Consider the following 12214-nt stretch of genomic DNA (forward strand, 5'->3'; position numbering starts at 1 on the left):
CGTGACCACGGGCTGAGCCCGTACACAGGTGTACCGAGTTGGGTGCAATTGTCTCATTCCGTTGGAGAGTTATAGCCGTTCAAGTAAAGCCCGCCTCGCCCACCCCCAACGTTTTGGCGTACCGTCGCCAACGTGGATGGAAATTCCAACTGTTTCCCGATCCCTGTTGGCAGTCAGACTCCAGAGAATCTTTCTGCACCGGTTTGGGTCAGATCGGGCAAAAAACCTAGGACTAGTGTGCAAAAGTAGGTTTTTCAGAAAATCCAAAATACCCGAAAATCTCGCCAGCGCGACCACCCAATTCCGAGGCATGCATCTTGTTCGGCTCGAGCCAAGGATTCCGGTGATGTAAGACACTTGGGTCTGCGACCGACGGTCGAGGAGTTACGAGCCATTTCGTACTTTTGATCGCTGCAGCGCCACCTTGGGGCCGATCGGGGCGAGCCTTGGTGAGGTTGTAGTACCGGGCCGGTCCTACCATCCCTCAGAGTTTCAAGTCTCTACCACGGACGCTTTGGTCTGCCCGCTCACTTTTAAGGCGGAATGTTGATGATCCAAAATCCCAGGTTGCACTCCAGAGTGTCTTTGCTGTGCACTCTGTTGTGATCCATTTTCGGTGTCAACCAATCTGAGCTGAGCTTGTTTGCCGGCGACCTTAGACCCTCTCGCCGCGGCCCAGGTGGGCGTGGCCTTTGCCGGCTCCCCTGCCTCGGCGTCGCTGCGTCATCGCTTCTCGGCCTTTTGGCTAAGATCAAGTGTAGTATCTGTTCTTATCAGTTTAATATCTGATACGTGCCCTACCCGGGCACCACATATTAAATTGATTTTTGGTCCTGGGAGATGGAATAGGGGCTTGCTCCGTCCACTCCACGCATCGACCCGGTATTGCAGTACTTCTGGGAACGGTGCACCCTCCTAAAGTGTTCAATGAAAGAAATGTAGTGGTCTTGTGTGGCAGACGGTGATAATGGAGCTAGTGTGAGTGGGTGTTGTAGGTGATCATGTGCTATACTAGCCTGGGTAGAATTGTGGTGTAAAAACAAGACAAAAAGGAACCCCTGTTCCTCTGTCGGTTTAACATCTGATCCGTCCACTATTCGGGGACGGCGCATTATGTACATTTATGGCTCATGGAGCCGGATGCGGAGCGTGCAAAAAAAAAAAAAAAAAGCCCCTTTTTTGACTGGCAAACCGCTGGTGAGGATTGGGGAGAGGGACAGGGTGCTTCTGACTGAAGGCCTGGGAATTCATACTTACCTGGCAGGGGAGACACCATGATCAGGAAGGTGGTTCACCCAGGGCGAGGCTCGGCCATTGCACTCTGGGTTGTGCTGACCCCTGCGAATTCCCCAAATGTGGGAATCTCGACTGCATAATTTATGGTAGTGGGGGACTGCGTTCGCGCTCTCCCCTGGACAACACTGGTTAAAAGGGCAGATTGTTAAAGCTCCACTTGAGGTTCTTTTGTTTTGTTTTTTTTCTCCACTTCTTCAATATCCAGAGGCAGTCCAGAGAGTTGAACTGCGGCGGTTGCTCGAGAGATACGAAACAGTCTAGGACCGGTCTGTGTGAGGAGGGTTTTCTTTTTTCTCCTCAATTCTTCAAATAGTCTCCAATATTTGACGGACGACTTAGTTCACAGCAGTTGTCCTGGAGGCAAAGTTGTTCGGAATGAGGAGTTCTATCATGTGGTATGAAAACATTGTGCACGTGTGAAACGTCACGTGATACACAGCCACCCATGTTGTGTTTTTTTCTGTTTACAGCGCCACCAAGTGGCCAGTCGCCGCATTCCTCTTCACGTGACCACGGGCTGAGCCCGTACACAGGTGTACCGAGTTGGGTGCAATTGTCTCATTCCGTTGGAGAGTTATAGCCGTTCAAGTAAAGCCCGCCTCGCCCACCCCCAACGTTTTGGCGTACCGTCGCCAACGTGGATGGAAATTCCAACTGTTTCCCGATCCCTGTTGGCAGTCAGACTCCAGAGAATCTTTCTGCACCGGTTTGGGTCAGATCGGGCAAAAAACCTAGGACTAGTGTGCAAAAGTAGGTTTTTCAGAAAATCCAAAATACCCGAAAATCTCGCCAGCGCGACCACCCAATCCGAGGCATGCATCTTGTTCGGCTCGAGCCAAGGATTCCGGTGATGTAAGACACTTGGGTCTGCGACCGACGGTCGAGGAGTTACGAGCCATTTCGTACTTTTGATCGCTGCAGCGCCACCTTGGGGCCGATCGGGGCGAGCCTTGGTGAGGTTGTAGTACCGGGCCGGTCCTACCATCCCTCAGAGTTTCAAGTCTCTACCACGGACGCTTTGGTCTGCCCGCTCACTTTTAAGGCGGAATGTTGATGATCCAAAATCCCAGGTTGCACTCCAGAGTGTCTTTGCTGTGCACTCTGTTGTGATCCATTTTCGGTGTCAACCAATCTGAGCTGAGCTTGTTTGCCGGCGACCTTAGACCCTCTCGCCGCGGCCCAGGTGGGCGTGGCCTTTGCCGGCTCCCCTGCCTCGGCGTCGCTGCGTCATCGCTTCTCGGCCTTTTGGCTAAGATCAAGTGTAGTATCTGTTCTTATCAGTTTAATATCTGATACGTGCCCTACCCGGGCACCACATATTAAATTGATTTTTGGTCCTGGGAGATGGAATAGGGGCTTGCTCCGTCCACTCCACGCATCGACCCGGTATTGCAGTACTTCTGGGAACGGTGCACCCTCCTAAAGTGTTCAATGAAAGAAATGTAGTGGTCTTGTGTGGCAGACGGTGATAATGGAGCTAGTGTGAGTGGGTGTTGTAGGTGATCATGTGCTATACTAGCCTGGGTAGAATTGTGGTGTAAAAACAAGACAAAAAGGAACCCCTGTTCCTCTGTCGGTTTAACATCTGATCCGTCCACTATTCGGGGACGGCGCATTATGTACATTTATGGCTCATGGAGCCGGATGCGGAGCGTGCAAAAAAAAAAAAAAAAAGCCCCTTTTTTGACTGGCAAACCGCTGGTGAGGATTGGGGAGAGGGACAGGGTGCTTCTGACTGAAGGCCTGGGAATTCATACTTACCTGGCAGGGGAGACACCATGATCAGGAAGGTGGTTCACCCAGGGCGAGGCTCGGCCATTGCACTCTGGGTTGTGCTGACCCCTGCGAATTCCCCAAATGTGGGAATCTCGACTGCATAATTTATGGTAGTGGGGGACTGCGTTCGCGCTCTCCCCTGGACAACACTGGTTAAAAGGGCAGATTGTTAAAGCTCCACTTGAGGTTCTTTTGTTTTGTTTTTTTTCTCCACTTCTTCAATATCCAGAGGCAGTCCAGAGAGTTGAACTGCGGCGGTTGCTCGAGAGATACGAAACAGTCTAGGACCGGTCTGTGTGAGGAGGGTTTTCTTTTTTCTCCTCAATTCTTCAAATAGTCTCCAATATTTGACGGACGACTTAGTTCACAGCAGTTGTCCTGGAGGCAAAGTTGTTCGGAATGAGGAGTTCTATCATGTGGTATGAAAACATTGTGCACGTGTGAAACGTCACGTGATACACAGCCACCCATGTTGTGTTTTTTTCTGTTTACAGCGCCACCAAGTGGCCAGTCGCCGCATTCCTCTTCACGTGACCACGGGCTGAGCCCGTACACAGGTGTACCGAGTTGGGTGCAATTGTCTCATTCCGTTGGAGAGTTATAGCCGTTCAAGTAAAGCCCGCCTCGCCCACCCCCAACGTTTTGGCGTACCGTCGCCAACGTGGATGGAAATTCCAACTGTTTCCCGATCCCTGTTGGCAGTCAGACTCCAGAGAATCTTTCTGCACCGGTTTGGGTCAGATCGGGCAAAAAACCTAGGACTAGTGTGCAAAAGTAGGTTTTTCAGAAAATCCAAAATACCCGAAAATCTCGCCAGCGCGACCACCCAATCCGAGGCATGCATCTTGTTCGGCTCGAGCCAAGGATTCCGGTGATGTAAGACACTTGGGTCTGCGACCGACGGTCGAGGAGTTACGAGCCATTTCGTACTTTTGATCGCTGCAGCGCCACCTTGGGGCCGATCGGGGCGAGCCTTGGTGAGGTTGTAGTACCGGGCCGGTCCTACCATCCCTCAGAGTTTCAAGTCTCTACCACGGACGCTTTGGTCTGCCCGCTCACTTTTAAGGCGGAATGTTGATGATCCAAAATCCCAGGTTGCACTCCAGAGTGTCTTTGCTGTGCACTCTGTTGTGATCCATTTTCGGTGTCAACCAATCTGAGCTGAGCTTGTTTGCCGGCGACCTTAGACCCTCTCGCCGCGGCCCAGGTGGGCGTGGCCTTTGCCGGCTCCCCTGCCTCGGCGTCGCTGCGTCATCGCTTCTCGGCCTTTTGGCTAAGATCAAGTGTAGTATCTGTTCTTATCAGTTTAATATCTGATACGTGCCCTACCCGGGCACCACATATTAAATTGATTTTTGGTCCTGGGAGATGGAATAGGGGCTTGCTCCGTCCACTCCACGCATCGACCCGGTATTGCAGTACTTCTGGGAACGGTGCACCCTCCTAAAGTGTTCAATGAAAGAAATGTAGTGGTCTTGTGTGGCAGACGGTGATAATGGAGCTAGTGTGAGTGGGTGTTGTAGGTGATCATGTGCTATACTAGCCTGGGTAGAATTGTGGTGTAAAAACAAGACAAAAAGGAACCCCTGTTCCTCTGTCGGTTTAACATCTGATCCGTCCACTATTCGGGGACGGCGCATTATGTACATTTATGGCTCATGGAGCCGGATGCGGAGCGTGCAAAAAAAAAAAAAAAAAGCCCCTTTTTTGACTGGCAAACCGCTGGTGAGGATTGGGGAGAGGGACAGGGTGCTTCTGACTGAAGGCCTGGGAATTCATACTTACCTGGCAGGGGAGACACCATGATCAGGAAGGTGGTTCACCCAGGGCGAGGCTCGGCCATTGCACTCTGGGTTGTGCTGACCCCTGCGAATTCCCCAAATGTGGGAATCTCGACTGCATAATTTATGGTAGTGGGGGACTGCGTTCGCGCTCTCCCCTGGACAACACTGGTTAAAAGGGCAGATTGTTAAAGCTCCACTTGAGGTTCTTTTGTTTTGTTTTTTTTCTCCACTTCTTCAATATCCAGAGGCAGTCCAGAGAGTTGAACTGCGGCGGTTGCTCGAGAGATACGAAACAGTCTAGGACCGGTCTGTGTGAGGAGGGTTTTCTTTTTTCTCCTCAATTCTTCAAATAGTCTCCAATATTTGACGGACGACTTAGTTCACAGCAGTTGTCCTGGAGGCAAAGTTGTTCGGAATGAGGAGTTCTATCATGTGGTATGAAAACATTGTGCACGTGTGAAACGTCACGTGATACACAGCCACCCATGTTGTGTTTTTTTCTGTTTACAGCGCCACCAAGTGGCCAGTCGCCGCATTCCTCTTCACGTGACCACGGGCTGAGCCCGTACACAGGTGTACCGAGTTGGGTGCAATTGTCTCATTCCGTTGGAGAGTTATAGCCGTTCAAGTAAAGCCCGCCTCGCCCACCCCCAACGTTTTGGCGTACCGTCGCCAACGTGGATGGAAATTCCAACTGTTTCCCGATCCCTGTTGGCAGTCAGACTCCAGAGAATCTTTCTGCACCGGTTTGGGTCAGATCGGGCAAAAAACCTAGGACTAGTGTGCAAAAGTAGGTTTTTCAGAAAATCCAAAATACCCGAAAATCTCGCCAGCGCGACCACCCAATCCGAGGCATGCATCTTGTTCGGCTCGAGCCAAGGATTCCGGTGATGTAAGACACTTGGGTCTGCGACCGACGGTCGAGGAGTTACGAGCCATTTCGTACTTTTGATCGCTGCAGCGCCACCTTGGGGCCGATCGGGGCGAGCCTTGGTGAGGTTGTAGTACCGGGCCGGTCCTACCATCCCTCAGAGTTTCAAGTCTCTACCACGGACGCTTTGGTCTGCCCGCTCACTTTTAAGGCGGAATGTTGATGATCCAAAATCCCAGGTTGCACTCCAGAGTGTCTTTGCTGTGCACTCTGTTGTGATCCATTTTCGGTGTCAACCAATCTGAGCTGAGCTTGTTTGCCGGCGACCTTAGACCCTCTCGCCGCGGCCCAGGTGGGCGTGGCCTTTGCCGGCTCCCCCGCCTCGGCGTCGCTGCGTCATCGCTTCTCGGCCTTTTGGCTAAGATCAAGTGTAGTATCTGTTCTTATCAGTTTAATATCTGATACGTGCCCTACCCGGGCACCACATATTAAATTGATTTTTGGTCCTGGGAGATGGAATAGGGGCTTGCTCCGTCCACTCCACGCATCGACCCGGTATTGCAGTACTTCTGGGAACGGTGCACCCTCCTAAAGTGTTCAATGAAAGAAATGTAGTGGTCTTGTGTGGCAGACGGTGATAATGGAGCTAGTGTGAGTGGGTGTTGTAGGTGATCATGTGCTATACTAGCCTGGGTAGAATTGTGGTGTAAAAACAAGACAAAAAGGAACCCCTGTTCCTCTGTCGGTTTAACATCTGATCCGTCCACTATTCGGGGACGGCGCATTATGTACATTTATGGCTCATGGAGCCGGATGCGGAGCGTGCAAAAAAAAAAAAAAAAAGCCCCTTTTTTGACTGGCAAACCGCTGGTGAGGATTGGGGAGAGGGACAGGGTGCTTCTGACTGAAGGCCTGGGAATTCATACTTACCTGGCAGGGGAGACACCATGATCAGGAAGGTGGTTCACCCAGGGCGAGGCTCGGCCATTGCACTCTGGGTTGTGCTGACCCCTGCGAATTCCCCAAATGTGGGAATCTCGACTGCATAATTTATGGTAGTGGGGGACTGCGTTCGCGCTCTCCCCTGGACAACACTGGTTAAAAGGGCAGATTGTTAAAGCTCCACTTGAGGTTCTTTTGTTTTGTTTTTTTTCTCCACTTCTTCAATATCCAGAGGCAGTCCAGAGAGTTGAACTGCGGCGGTTGCTCGAGAGATACGAAACAGTCTAGGACCGGTCTGTGTGAGGAGGGTTTTCTTTTTTCTCCTCAATTCTTCAAATAGTCTCCAATATTTGACGGACGACTTAGTTCACAGCAGTTGTCCTGGAGGCAAAGTTGTTCGGAATGAGGAGTTCTATCATGTGGTATGAAAACATTGTGCACGTGTGAAACGTCACGTGATACACAGCCACCCATGTTGTGTTTTTTTCTGTTTACAGCGCCACCAAGTGGCCAGTCGCCGCATTCCTCTTCACGTGACCACGGGCTGAGCCCGTACACAGGTGTACCGAGTTGGGTGCAATTGTCTCATTCCGTTGGAGAGTTATAGCCGTTCAAGTAAAGCCCGCCTCGCCCACCCCCAACGTTTTGGCGTACCGTCGCCAACGTGGATGGAAATTCCAACTGTTTCCCGATCCCTGTTGGCAGTCAGACTCCAGAGAATCTTTCTGCACCGGTTTGGGTCAGATCGGGCAAAAAACCTAGGACTAGTGTGCAAAAGTAGGTTTTTCAGAAAATCCAAAATACCCGAAAATCTCGCCAGCGCGACCACCCAATCCGAGGCATGCATCTTGTTCGGCTCGAGCCAAGGATTCCGGTGATGTAAGACACTTGGGTCTGCGACCGACGGTCGAGGAGTTACGAGCCATTTCGTACTTTTGATCGCTGCAGCGCCACCTTGGGGCCGATCGGGGCGAGCCTTGGTGAGGTTGTAGTACCGGGCCGGTCCTACCATCCCTCAGAGTTTCAAGTCTCTACCACGGACGCTTTGGTCTGCCCGCTCACTTTTAAGGCGGAATGTTGATGATCCAAAATCCCAGGTTGCACTCCAGAGTGTCTTTGCTGTGCACTCTGTTGTGATCCATTTTCGGTGTCAACCAATCTGAGCTGAGCTTGTTTGCCGGCGACCTTAGACCCTCTCGCCGCGGCCCAGGTGGGCGTGGCCTTTGCCGGCTCCCCTGCCTCGGCGTCGCTGCGTCATCGCTTCTCGGCCTTTTGGCTAAGATCAAGTGTAGTATCTGTTCTTATCAGTTTAATATCTGATACGTGCCCTACCCGGGCACCACATATTAAATTGATTTTTGGTCCTGGGAGATGGAATAGGGGCTTGCTCCGTCCACTCCACGCATCGACCCGGTATTGCAGTACTTCTGGGAACGGTGCACCCTCCTAAAGTGTTCAATGAAAGAAATGTAGTGGTCTTGTGTGGCAGACGGTGATAATGGAGCTAGTGTGAGTGGGTGTTGTAGGTGATCATGTGCTATACTAGCCTGGGTAGAATTGTGGTGTAAAAACAAGACAAAAAGGAACCCCTGTTCCTCTGTCGGTTTAACATCTGATCCGTCCACTATTCGGGGACGGCGCATTATGTACATTTATGGCTCATGGAGCCGGATGCGGAGCGTGCAAAAAAAAAAAAAAAAAGCCCCTTTTTTGACTGGCAAACCGCTGGTGAGGATTGGGGAGAGGGACAGGGTGCTTCTGACTGAAGGCCTGGGAATTCATACTTACCTGGCAGGGGAGACACCATGATCAGGAAGGTGGTTCACCCAGGGCGAGGCTCGGCCATTGCACTCTGGGTTGTGCTGACCCCTGCGAATTCCCCAAATGTGGGAATCTCGACTGCATAATTTATGGTAGTGGGGGACTGCGTTCGCGCTCTCCCCTGGACAACACTGGTTAAAAGGGCAGATTGTTAAAGCTCCACTTGAGGTTCTTTTGTTTTGTTTTTTTTCTCCACTTCTTCAATATCCAGAGGCAGTCCAGAGAGTTGAACTGCGGCGGTTGCTCGAGAGATACGAAACAGTCTAGGACCGGTCTGTGTGAGGAGGGTTTTCTTTTTTCTCCTCAATTCTTCAAATAGTCTCCAATATTTGACGGACGACTTAGTTCACAGCAGTTGTCCTGGAGGCAAAGTTGTTCGGAATGAGGAGTTCTATCATGTGGTATGAAAACATTGTGCACGTGTGAAACGTCACGTGATACACAGCCACCCATGTTGTGTTTTTTTCTGTTTACAGCGCCACCAAGTGGCCAGTCGCCGCATTCCTCTTCACGTGACCACGGGCTGAGCCCGTACACAGGTGTACCGAGTTGGGTGCAATTGTCTCATTCCGTTGGAGAGTTATAGCCGTTCAAGTAAAGCCCGCCTCGCCCACCCCCAACGTTTTGGCGTACCGTCGCCAACGTGGATGGAAATTCCAACTGTTTCCCGATCCCTGTTGGCAGTCAGACTCCAGAGAATCTTTCTGCACCGGTTTGGGTCAGATCGGGCAAAAAACCTAGGACTAGTGTGCAAAAGTAGGTTTTTCAGAAAATCCAAAATACCCGAAAATCTCGCCAGCGCGACCACCCAATCCGAGGCATGCATCTTGTTCGGCTCGAGCCAAGGATTCCGGTGATGTAAGACACTTGGGTCTGCGACCGACGGTCGAGGAGTTACGAGCCATTTCGTACTTTTGATCGCTGCAGCGCCACCTTGGGGCCGATCGGGGCGAGCCTTGGTGAGGTTGTAGTACCGGGCCGGTCCTACCATCCCTCAGAGTTTCAAGTCTCTACCACGGACGCTTTGGTCTGCCCGCTCACTTTTAAGGCGGAATGTTGATGATCCAAAATCCCAGGTTGCACTCCAGAGTGTCTTTGCTGTGCACTCTGTTGTGATCCATTTTCGGTGTCAACCAATCTGAGCTGAGCTTGTTTGCCGGCGACCTTAGACCCTCTCGCCGCGGCCCAGGTGGGCGTGGCCTTTGCCGGCTCCCCCGCCTCGGCGTCGCTGCGTCATCGCTTCTCGGCCTTTTGGCTAAGATCAAGTGTAGTATCTGTTCTTATCAGTTTAATATCTGATACGTGCCCTACCCGGGCACCACATATTAAATTGATTTTTGGTCCTGGGAGATGGAATAGGGGCTTGCTCCGTCCACTCCACGCATCGACCCGGTATTGCAGTACTTCTGGGAACGGTGCACCCTCCTAAAGTGTTCAATGAAAGAAATGTAGTGGTCTTGTGTGGCAGACGGTGATAATGGAGCTAGTGTGAGTGGGTGTTGTAGGTGATCATGTGCTATACTAGCCTGGGTAGAATTGTGGTGTAAAAACAAGACAAAAAGGAACCCCTGTTCCTCTGTCGGTTTAACATCTGATCCGTCCACTATTCGGGGACGGCGCATTATGTACATTTATGGCTCATGGAGCCGGATGCGGAGCGTGCAAAAAAAAAAAAAAAAAGCCCCTTTTTTGACTGGCAAACCGCTGGTGAGGATTGGGGAGAGGGACAGGGTGCTTCTGACTGAAGGCCTGGGAATTCATACTTACCTGGCAGGGGAGACACCATGATCAGGAAGGTGGTTCACCCAGGGCGAGGCTCGGCCATTGCACTCTGGGTTGTGCTGACCCCTGCGAATTCCCCAAATGTGGGAATCTCGACTGCATAATTTATGGTAGTGGGGGACTGCGTTCGCGCTCTCCCCTGGACAACACTGGTTAAAAGGGCAGATTGTTAAAGCTCCACTTGAGGTTCTTTTGTTTTGTTTTTTTTCTCCACTTCTTCAATATCCAGAGGCAGTCCAGAGAGTTGAACTGCGGCGGTTGCTCGAGAGATACGAAACAGTCTAGGACCGGTCTGTGTGAGGAGGGTTTTCTTTTTTCTCCTCAATTCTTCAAATAGTCTCCAATATTTGACGGACGACTTAGTTCACAGCAGTTGTCCTGGAGGCAAAGTTGTTCGGAATGAGGAGTTCTATCATGTGGTATGAAAACATTGTGCACGTGTGAAACGTCACGTGATACACAGCCACCCATGTTGTGTTTTTTTCTGTTTACAGCGCCACCAAGTGGCCAGTCGCCGCATTCCTCTTCACGTGACCACGGGCTGAGCCCGTACACAGGTGTACCGAGTTGGGTGCAATTGTCTCATTCCGTTGGAGAGTTATAGCCGTTCAAGTAAAGCCCGCCTCGCCCACCCCCAACGTTTTGGCGTACCGTCGCCAACGTGGATGGAAATTCCAACTGTTTCCCGATCCCTGTTGGCAGTCAGACTCCAGAGAATCTTTCTGCACCGGTTTGGGTCAGATCGGGCAAAAAACCTAGGACTAGTGTGCAAAAGTAGGTTTTTCAGAAAATCCAAAATACCCGAAAATCTCGCCAGCGCGACCACCCAATCCGAGGCATGCATCTTGTTCGGCTCGAGCCAAGGATTCCGGTGATGTAAGACACTTGGGTCTGCGACCGACGGTCGAGGAGTTACGAGCCATTTCGTACTTTTGATCGCTGCAGCGCCACCTTGGGGCCGATCGGGGCGAGCCTTGGTGAGGTTGTAGTACCGGGCCGGTCCTACCATCCCTCAGAGTTTCAAGTCTCTACCACGGACGCTTTGGTCTGCCCGCTCACTTTTAAGGCGGAATGTTGATGATCCAAAATCCCAGGTTGCACTCCAGAGTGTCTTTGCTGTGCACTCTGTTGTGATCCATTTTCGGTGTCAACCAATCTGAGCTGAGCTTGTTTGCCGGCGACCTTAGACCCTCTCGCCGCGGCCCAGGTGGGCGTGGCCTTTGCCGGCTCCCCTGCCTCGGCGTCGCTGCGTCATCGCTTCTCGGCCTTTTGGCTAAGATCAAGTGTAGTATCTGTTCTTATCAGTTTAATATCTGATACGTGCCCTACCCGGGCACCACATATTAAATTGATTTTTGGTCCTGGGAGATGGAATAGGGGCTTGCTCCGTCCACTCCACGCATCGACCCGGTATTGCAGTACTTCTGGGAACGGTGCACCCTCCTAAAGTGTTCAATGAAAGAAATGTAGTGGTCTTGTGTGGCAGACGGTGATAATGGAGCTAGTGTGAGTGGGTGTTGTAGGTGATCATGTGCTATACTAGCCTGGGTAGAATTGTGGTGTAAAAACAAGACAAAAAGGAACCCCTGTTCCTCTGTCGGTTTAACATCTGATCCGTCCACTATTCGGGGACGGCGCATTATGTACATTTATGGCTCATGGAGCCGGATGCGGAGCGTGCAAAAAAAAAAAAAAAAAGCCCCTTTTTTGACTGGCAAACCGCTGGTGAGGATTGGGGAGAGGGACAGGGTGCTTCTGACTGAAGGCCTGGGAATTCATACTTACCTGGCAGGGGAGACACCATGATCAGGAAGGTGGTTCACCCAGGGCGAGGCTCGGCCATTGCACTCTGGGTTGTGCTGACCCCTGCGAATTCCCCAAATGTGGGAATCTCGACTGCATAATTTATGGTAGTGGGGGACTGCGTTCGCGCTCTCCCCTG

General features: G+C 51.5%; 14 non-coding genes across 14 annotated transcripts; all 14 read left to right on the forward strand.

Moving 5' to 3' along the window:
* Positions 1–725: 725 nt before the first annotated feature.
* LOC148996297 (U2 spliceosomal RNA) lies at positions 726–916 on the forward strand. Its single transcript, XR_016148362.1, has one exon. It is a non-coding gene; the product is annotated as a U2 spliceosomal RNA (small nuclear RNA).
* A 333-nt stretch (positions 917–1249) lies between these two features.
* LOC148996298 (U1 spliceosomal RNA) lies at positions 1250–1414 on the forward strand. The gene has a single exon (XR_016149897.1). It is a non-coding gene; the product is annotated as a U1 spliceosomal RNA (small nuclear RNA).
* Positions 1415–2525: 1111 nt separating this feature from the next.
* Positions 2526–2716, forward strand: LOC148996299 (U2 spliceosomal RNA). Its single transcript, XR_016148364.1, has one exon. It is a non-coding gene; the product is annotated as a U2 spliceosomal RNA (small nuclear RNA).
* Positions 2717–3049: 333 nt separating this feature from the next.
* Positions 3050–3214, forward strand: LOC148996300 (U1 spliceosomal RNA). Its single transcript, XR_016149898.1, has one exon. It is a non-coding gene; the product is annotated as a U1 spliceosomal RNA (small nuclear RNA).
* Positions 3215–4325: 1111 nt separating this feature from the next.
* On the forward strand, positions 4326–4516 carry LOC148996301 (U2 spliceosomal RNA). The gene has a single exon (XR_016148366.1). It is a non-coding gene; the product is annotated as a U2 spliceosomal RNA (small nuclear RNA).
* Positions 4517–4849: 333 nt separating this feature from the next.
* LOC148996302 (U1 spliceosomal RNA) lies at positions 4850–5014 on the forward strand. Its single transcript, XR_016149899.1, has one exon. It is a non-coding gene; the product is annotated as a U1 spliceosomal RNA (small nuclear RNA).
* A 1111-nt stretch (positions 5015–6125) lies between these two features.
* Positions 6126–6316, forward strand: LOC148996303 (U2 spliceosomal RNA). The gene has a single exon (XR_016148367.1). It is a non-coding gene; the product is annotated as a U2 spliceosomal RNA (small nuclear RNA).
* A 333-nt stretch (positions 6317–6649) lies between these two features.
* Positions 6650–6814, forward strand: LOC148996304 (U1 spliceosomal RNA). Its single transcript, XR_016149907.1, has one exon. It is a non-coding gene; the product is annotated as a U1 spliceosomal RNA (small nuclear RNA).
* A 1111-nt stretch (positions 6815–7925) lies between these two features.
* On the forward strand, positions 7926–8116 carry LOC148996305 (U2 spliceosomal RNA). The gene has a single exon (XR_016148369.1). It is a non-coding gene; the product is annotated as a U2 spliceosomal RNA (small nuclear RNA).
* Positions 8117–8449: 333 nt separating this feature from the next.
* LOC148996306 (U1 spliceosomal RNA) lies at positions 8450–8614 on the forward strand. The gene has a single exon (XR_016149922.1). It is a non-coding gene; the product is annotated as a U1 spliceosomal RNA (small nuclear RNA).
* Positions 8615–9725: 1111 nt separating this feature from the next.
* Positions 9726–9916, forward strand: LOC148996307 (U2 spliceosomal RNA). The gene has a single exon (XR_016148372.1). It is a non-coding gene; the product is annotated as a U2 spliceosomal RNA (small nuclear RNA).
* Positions 9917–10249: 333 nt separating this feature from the next.
* LOC148996308 (U1 spliceosomal RNA) lies at positions 10250–10414 on the forward strand. The gene has a single exon (XR_016149971.1). It is a non-coding gene; the product is annotated as a U1 spliceosomal RNA (small nuclear RNA).
* A 1111-nt stretch (positions 10415–11525) lies between these two features.
* LOC148996309 (U2 spliceosomal RNA) lies at positions 11526–11716 on the forward strand. Its single transcript, XR_016148373.1, has one exon. It is a non-coding gene; the product is annotated as a U2 spliceosomal RNA (small nuclear RNA).
* A 333-nt stretch (positions 11717–12049) lies between these two features.
* Positions 12050–12214, forward strand: LOC148996310 (U1 spliceosomal RNA). The gene has a single exon (XR_016149990.1). It is a non-coding gene; the product is annotated as a U1 spliceosomal RNA (small nuclear RNA).

The sequence above is a fragment of the Pimephales promelas genome, chromosome 2 (genome assembly GCF_988280905.1).
Source record: "Pimephales promelas chromosome 2, fPimPro1.hap1.1, whole genome shotgun sequence".
In the NCBI taxonomy this organism is placed as follows: Eukaryota; Metazoa; Chordata; class Actinopteri; order Cypriniformes; family Leuciscidae; genus Pimephales; species Pimephales promelas.